Raw genomic sequence first — 8976 nt, forward strand, 5'->3', positions numbered from 1 at the left:
TCATTCATGACATGGTCAGTGACATCACTGATGACATCACTGATGACATCTCAAATGACATCACTGATGACATCACTGATGACATCTCAAATGACGTCACTGATGACATCACTGATGACATCTCAAATGACATCACTGATGACATCTCATTTGACATTACTGATCACATCACTGATGACATCATTCATGTGATAATACGATGAACCTCTTCAGACTCTAATATAACCTTAGATACACTCAGTGTAAACAGACACTCACAGACTGTCACTCATCCATGGAGTTACTTACACACCTAGTCAGTCATGCAAAGAATCAATCACACCTCAATTTCCTCAACTATACAGTTATACACACCTTACTTATTCAAACATATACTAACACATATTTGCTCTCTTTTACAATCCCTGATACAAGTTCACAATGATCCATACAGCCACTCACACATTCACTGACTCTTATGCACAGTTATTTATATATGCCAATTCTCACATGTACTGTGTTTTACATATGTACTTACTTTGACATGTAGCACTGAGATATCCATTCACTCACCAATGCACTCATGTACACAGTCAACCACCCATACAGCTGTTTCCACATGCACTTTTGAACCCATACATCTAGTGAATCAACTGCTCACACATCTATGCACAGAGTCATACACCTCCCAGCCACCCACACACACACTCAGTCTCCCATACAAATACTTGAGCAACCAATCAATAACCCATATACTTACTCATATAGCTACTGATCAACACATGCAGCAGTTTACAGAACAACAAACATAATGATGCACAAATTAAGACAGTTCGTCACTAACCCATGCACTCAGTGAGACACATTTAACCACTCACTCATACAGTCAGGCATGCACCTACTAAATCCTTCATCCAGACACTTCTACATCCACTCATTCTTCAATATGTAAGACATATTTTAACTTTACAGAAATACACAGTCACTGGATGTTGTCATCAGTGATGTCATTTGAGATGTCATCAGTGATGTCATCAGTGATGTCATCAGTGATGTAATTTGAGATGTCATCAGTGATGTCATCAGTGATGTCACTGACCATGTCATGAATGATGTAATATGTGACATGATCAGCAGTGGATTGCGGGTGCGCGATATATAGTTAGTAATAGTTAGTACTACTAACTATATATGGAATATATATATATATATATATATATATATTACCTACTGGCGGTCGCCAGTAGGTATATATAGTTAGGATTTTTTCTCTATGGGTTTTTTGAAAATTCTATGTCTAATAACTTTGGCGTTTGTGGACGGAATTGGCTGAAATTTTCAGGAAAATGGCACATTTTGTTTCTGAGCAGCCCCTGAAAATTGGGGGGGGTTTCGTCCAGGGGGGGTCGAGAAAAAAGGGGGGTCCCAAAACGTGTTTTTAACATTGAGTTTTCCATAGGGCGGTTGGCCTCACTTTTAGCCCGAACGGCTGAATGGATTTGCACGAAACTTGGCAAAATTGTAGGGACTGGTAGCCCGATGTGCCTTTTGTAGGTCTCAATATATGTGCTCCAGTGGATTTTGAGAAATTAACGTTTAAAAAAAGATATATATCTGTAACAGCGGACTGGGCAGCGGCCCAGGACGCGTACTTTTCGCGCAACGGAGCTTTGTGAAGCGAAGCTGATTGGTTCTCCGGCGTCTGTCAACATTCCAAACAGTCCGTAGCGGCCGCCATCTTGTCTCTCGGTAGGATCGAGAGACAAGAGGAGGTCAAAACAAAGGGGGAAATAACTATAAGGGGGCATAGTAGATCCTCGCTGACCCCCTAGGTTTGATGTGGAGGTTTTAAAAGGGCCCCGCGGGGCAAAAAAAAATAATAATAATAATAATCGAACGGCTGAATGGATTTGCACGAAACTTGGCAAAATTGTAGGGACTGGTAGCCCGATGTGCCTTTGCTAGGTCTCAATATATGTGCTTCAGTGGATTTTGAGAAATTAACGTTCAAAAAAAGATATATATCTGTAACAGCGCACCGCTTCGCGTACTTTTCGCGTTACGGAGCTTTGTGAAGCGAAGCTGATTGGCTCTCCGGTGTCTGTAAACATTCCAAACAGTACGTAGCGGCCGCCATCTTGTCTCTCGGTAGGATCGAGAGACAAGAGGAGGCCAAAGCGAAGGGGCAAATGACCATAAGGGGGCATAGTAGATCCTCGCTGACCCCCTAGGTTTGATGTGGAGGTTTTAAAAGGGCCCCGCGGGGCAAAAAAAAAAATAATAATAATAATCGAACGGCTGATGACCATAAGGGGGCATAGTAGATCCTCGCTGACCCCCTAGGTTTGATGTGGAGGTTTTAAAAGGGCCCCGCGGGGCAAAAAAAAATAATAATAATAATAATCGAACGGCTGAATGGATTTGCACGAAACTTGGTAAAATATTAGGGACTGGTAGCCCGATGTGCCTTTGCTATGTCTCAATATATGTGCTTCAGTGCATTTTGAGAAATTAACGTTCAAAAACAAGATATATATCTGTAACAGCGCTCCGCTTCGCGGAGATAAAATTATATGTGTATTACCTAGCTGTTGCTAACACCAGTTAGCGACGGCTAGTAGGAGATAGCGACCATCTTGGGTCCCACTTTGCATGTGAGTGATATTTATCACTAATGACATGCAAAGTGGGCATGCCAAGATGTTAGCGACTGGAAACAGTCGCTAACATCGCTATCTCCTATTATCAACTTTTGGAAATATTCGAGATAAGCGCGAATATCTCCAAAAAGTAACAGCTGCCCTGAGCAGTTCTTAGCCATGTTATCCAATGGGAGGTGGATAACATGGCTAAGAGCATTAGCTCGGTAATGCATGAATATCGCGGAGTTTTCAGCGACATTAATGCATTGCGCTCGTTTTTTATCGTATTTGCGATAAACCTTGATAATAGCAAGGTTTATCTGCGATAATTTCTGACGGTAAAAAAATCTTTGCAATGCATCGTTAGGGATAAATATCGCTTAACTTTGGTAATATGCCCCAACGTCTGTTAACGTTCGATTCGAAGGAAATCAGGAATTGTTGAAAAACATTGTGTGCGCCATCTTGTCTTTTTTCAAATGCCACACTTTTGTCGTGCACGGCAGCCATTTTAGATGCCTTGACCAGATCCACTCTGTGAACGCTGTCGATCCTTACCATGGCTCCCCACCCTCGCAAGCATCTCCCCCAGGCAGTGGTCACCCCCGCTCTCTGTTTTATGCATGGGTAATAAACCTCCCCCCATCTGCGCTGTTCTTCCCTGAGAATCACACCCTGTGCCCGCCCGACACCTCCCTTTCGCCCTATTCACTACCGCACCCTCTGACACTCCTTTTCCTCTGTGTCCGATTGTCCAGGCCGGTCCTAGGCTATCAGCTAGCCCTGCAGATGTAGTTTATGGCCACAGCTGTAAAGAATCACCCGTCTTCAAAGGAGTTATAGTAGATCAAGGCCCACACTCGATGAGATCCGTCACAGCAGAAGCGTTGCTATTATCTGAAAACCATCCTGTATTGTGATTGGGGAGGGGACCGAGCGTGAAGCGGAAGATTCCAGGGATGACTCTTTGTACATCAAAGTTTTTACAATTATGTGTCACATTAAAAATATATAGCACTCCGACAAAGTAGTAAGATTATAAAACTTTAATAATTTATAAATATATACAAGAAAACAAAAATAGTAATAACATATAAACATTTTTAGAGAAAAACAACGAAGTAGCGGTCGGCTGTGCGAATAGTCCCAACGCAGCACAACGTCCAGATTTCCGGCGTGGGGCGTCGCGGGGGGTGGGTGATCAGTAGCAAACTGTTGTGCGAATAGTTCCAAGGCAGCAGAACGCGCCGAAATCTAGATGACACAAAAGTGATGTCTAGTAAGTTGCCACCCAGCAAATAACGGCGTGGGGCGTCGCGGGGGGTGGGTCATCAGTAGCAAACTGTTGTGCGAATAGTTCCAAGGCAGCAGAACGATGGCACCAAGGTGATGTCCAGTAAGTTGCCGCACTGGTTTTGGTATCCTACAATGCTGCTCCGAATAACGGCGTGGGGCGCCCCGGGGGAGGCGGCGTGAACGGGCCTCTCCAGGTGGAGTGTCATCTGTTGTAGTGGGGCGCCCCTTTACCGTTTCAGTTGCCATTCCGTCCGCTTTTGGTCCACTGTGTCAAAATCCGCCATTCAGCTGAGTTGCGCCCACTCTTGCGGTGCAGCGATAGGCGGCTGCCACAGGACTCTCAAAATGGCGGCAGGCTGTTTCCTTTTTGGGCCTGGTCCACTGAAATGGCCCTGGGACACCTTGGAAATCGGACGCTTGTCTGCTAGGTCTTGGACCCCATTCTCGAAAGCGTCCCCTCCGCCTTGAGAATTCATCAAAAGTTTTGGGGGCCCCGACTCCTGCAGGCTTCTGGTGGGGAGCGGCTGCCATGATTGCTCGCGGAATGACCACGACGGAGCTACGAGATGGTGGTGCTCTCATGGTGACGCCAGCTTCAGTCTGAAACATCCAGAAACAAGGTGGGGCTTTCATCGTTTGGGGGGAAAAAAAAGTTTTCATCCAATGAAAAGTGTTGTTTTTAGGTCATATGATCAAGCCTTCCATCATTAGGAAACCAAAAGTAAAATGAACCAATGAAAAGTTTTATAAAGAAGTCACATGACCTGTTATGCGGCATAGGGTATAAAATGTGGAGAAAATACGTTGGCACGTGAGGCGGTGTCAGTAGCGGACCGATGTGCGAATAGGCCGAAGGCAACACAACGCGCCAAGATCCGGATGGCATCGAGGTGGTGTCATAGTTGAGAGTTCTGAGCAGCGGTTGTAACACTGTCTGAAGCTTATTTGCAGCTGCTGCAGCTTCACTACGCGCGAAGATCCGGATGGCACCGAGGTGGTGTGTAGGAAGTTGCCGCACTGGTGTGGCCATCCTACAATGCTGAAAGTCGGCGTGGGGCGCCCCGTTGGCCTGTGAGTTTGCGTCAGTAGCGGACCGATGTGCGAATAGGCCGAAGGCAGCACAACGCGCCAAGATCCGGATGGCACCGAGGTGGTGTCTAGTAAGTTGTCGCACTTCTGTGGCCATCCTACAATGTTGAAAGTCGGCGTGGGGCGCCCCGTTGGCCTGTGAGATGGTGTCAGTAGCGGACTGATGTGTGAATGGGGCTAAAGGCAGCGCAACAATATTTTCTACTATATTTCCGGTGTAGAAGAGACCACAAGGCGCTGAGATGCCAAGATCCGGATGGCACCGAGGTGGTGTCTTGCAAGTTGTGGTACTGGTGTGGCCATCCTACAATGCTGAAAGTCGGCGTGGGGCGCCCCGTTGGCCTGTGAGATGGCGTCAGTAGCGGACCGATGTGCGAATAGGCCGAAGGCAGCACAACAATATTTTCTGACTGACACCACAAGGCGCTGAGATGCCAAGATCCGGATGGCACCGAGGTGATGTCTAAGTTGCGGACTGGTGTGCGAATGGGGCCAAAGGCAGCGTAACAATATTTTTTGTATGGAAGATACCACTAGGCGTTGAGATGCCAAGATTCGGATGGCACTGAGGTGATGTCTAGCAAGTTGGTGTGGTCATCCTACAATGCTGAAACTCGGCGTGGGTCACCCCATTAGCCTGTGAGATGGCGTCAGTAGCGGACCGATGTGCGAATAGGCCGAAGGCAGCACAACGCGCCAAGATCCGGATGTCACCGTGGTGGTTTCATAGTTGAGAGGCACTTCATCTGCAGTGGGGCGCCGAGATCCGGATGGCACCGAGGTGATGTCTAGCAAGTTGCTGTACTTGTGTGGTCATCCTACAATGCTGAAACTCGGCGTGGGTCGCCCCATTAGCCTGTGAGATAGCAGTTCTTTGGATTTGCGAATAGGCCGAAGGCAGCACAACAATATTTTCTGACTGACACCACAAGGCGCTGAGATGCCAAGATCCGGATGGCACCGAGGTGATGTCTAAGTTGCGGACTGGTGTGCGAATGGGGCCAAAGGCAGCGTAACAATATTTTTTGTATGGAAGATACCACTAGGCGTTGAGATGCCAAGATTCGGATGGCACTGAGGTGATGTCTAGCAAGTTGCTGTGGTCATCCTACAATGCTGAAACTCGGCGTGGGTCACCCCATTAGCCTGTGAGATGGCGTCAGTAGCGGACCGATGTGCGAATAGGCCGAAGGCAGCACAACGCGCCAAGATCCGGATGTCACCGTGGTGGTTTCATAGTTGAGAGGCACTTCATCTGCAGTGGGGCGCCGAGATCCGGATGGCACCGAGGTGATGTCTAGCAAGTTGCTGTACTTGTGTGGTCATCCTACAATGCTGAAACTCGGCGTGGGTCGCCCCATTAGCCTGTGAGATAGCAGTTCTTTGGATTTGGGCCTGGCTCGTCTGCTGTAGTGGGGCGCCCCTTTACCGTTTCAGTTGCCATTCAGCTGAGTTTCGGCTGCTCTTGATGCTACAGCGACAGGCGGCTGCAACAGGACTCTCAAAATGGCGGCCTGTTCTTTGGATTTGGGCCTGGTCCACTAAAATGGCCCTGGGACACCTTAGAACTCGGACGCTCGATTTTTTTTTCCTTTCCTGTACATGCAAAAAAAGGTAAATGCCCGGTACGTTACACGCTTCATCTGCCACGATGAACTCTCTAGAGGAACCGAAAAAAAATATAGTTGTGGTAACTATACCATGCATCGTCATATGGAGAGGTGGCAACAATTAATTATAGTGCTGCATAAAAGAGAGATTTGGAGGAGAACCCCTGACCTGCTAGTACATTCATCAAAGAAGTGGCACTGAGAGCTTCAGAGGCAAGGGAAACGGTCCCAAATATTTAGAAGAACTTTGGAAAGATTAAAATGACATGTTTAGATTGTGGCAAATTTATTTCATGTGGACATCTGAGTGTTACTCTAATAAATACAGCATATGAACATCATCATAGTCGATGGTTGGTAGAGACATTTTGACTATATCCTGGACCTGCCCGTCCTCGCCCAAAATGGCGCCAGAATAAATGGGACTCGTAACTCCTTGTTGTGTACTGGTTGCAGAACCTTGAAATCACGAGATACGTATGCAGTTTTGAAGCACATGGCGGGCGGGGACGAGAATTGATTGAATATTTCGACATCCCTATTGATATTAAGTTCTGATGTGTTATTGATTACTGTACTGTTGAAAGTTCGAATTAACGTCACCCATGGTACTTGCCCGCAAATGTATATCTAGATAATTTTATTGTAACTGGCCCTGTCGTATTTTAATTATAAAATGTACGTCCACCGATTCCGTAACTGTTAGACACCTTAGTTCTTGCAACCTAATGGCCCGCCCGTTACGTTCCTCTACAGTGTAAATGTCTATTCATCATATACGATTACAGTTTGCTCCGTGGCCGGCCCACGTGGTTATAGGCTCGTATTTGTATAATGAAATTTTCACAATAAAGGTTTTTAAAAGAAAACATGGTAGTAGTATATACATTGGTAAAGTTTTTAATAATAGTCACTGTTTTAGAATCATTAAAAGGCAAGTGAAATAAAGCAGACCAATTACATGAAGGGTAAAAGGTATAATACGAAGGAACGCAGTAAAGATAAATGGTCAAGGGCTGTTGTGTTTTCTATTCCTGCAACATAAAGTGATCGATAAGAATCTCATATTCAGGCGTATCGGCGACTAAGACAGCAGGTCGACCCTCTTTTGCTCAACGGCTCCGTCATGGGACGAAGAAACGCTCTTTTTCTCGAAAAAAGAATATATTTTACTTGCAGGACAGTTGTAAAATTTCCGGGAAAGTACATTAGCCTGGAACATTATAACATATATTTAAGAAAAAATAATGTTCGGAAGTAATGAAAAGCGTAATTTTTAGGTCATATGATCAAGCCTTTCATCATTACAATAAGAAAAGTAAAATGAACCAATGAAAAGTTTTATTAACAAGTCACATGACTTGTTATGCTTACGTTACGCGCTGCGCGCCCCGGATGACTTCCGGATGCGCTAACGCGGCGCGTCATATGACGCATTACGCGACAACGCAGGTACAGAATATAGTCAAAATGTCTCCACCAACCAGCGGTCGGAACACAACCCCTTTCAGCAGGCTAAATAGTTCTGTTAAATGACAACAGAAGGGACAGGCAACAAGAACCATCAGTCAAAGAGGGGAGGGCTAGTTCTTCTCTACCGGGTTACATTGGGGCGCTACCGGAACTGATCGAATTGGTAGTCTACAGTGTTTCTGGATGTTTCAGACTGAAGCTGGGGTTAGCATGAGAGCAGCACCATTTCGTAGCTCCGTCGTGGTCATTCCGCAACCAATCATGGCAGCCGTTCTTTATCGTTATTTTGGGCGGGGTGGGTGGCGGAGCCGAGCTGTTTTGCAGCCATCATTGTGTGGAGTTCAGTTCATCTCACTAGTTTTGTATTTGTCATGAGGGGTTGTTCCTAATGTTTCTATTTTTGCGAGGTCAAAAAGAGATCCCATTAGTGGCCTACTGATTTTGCTCGATTCTTTTTCTTTTTTTTTACACGATTTTTCGTTATCTGCAAAGACTAAACAGAGTATTGCGACTCTGTGTTTGTTTGTAAATAGAGAATGAACCAAAGAGAACTAATTCTAAAACAGTAAATACTTGGATAACAATGAATCAAATGGAGAGAGAAGCAGGCACGACGGATTACAATGGGGGCAAAGACCTGCGTTAACTACCTTTCACTATCTGCAAAGAGAGAGTACTCCTAATAGAAATGAGGGGGGGGGGCACCATTCAAAGCAGATCAGTGTGCATAAACACGAAAATGTTTTCACTTACCACGTACTTGACATTCGACAGCTTATGATATTTGCTATTAAAAAACCATTGAAATTCACTGAAAAAACCATAGGTTATAGACCATATATAGTTAGGAATTAGCATTTACAAAACCTTGAAAATTCACTGAAAAA

Source organism: Lissotriton helveticus, chromosome 10 (assembly GCF_964261635.1).
Source record: "Lissotriton helveticus chromosome 10, aLisHel1.1, whole genome shotgun sequence".
NCBI lineage: Eukaryota > Metazoa > Chordata > Amphibia > Caudata > Salamandridae > Lissotriton > Lissotriton helveticus.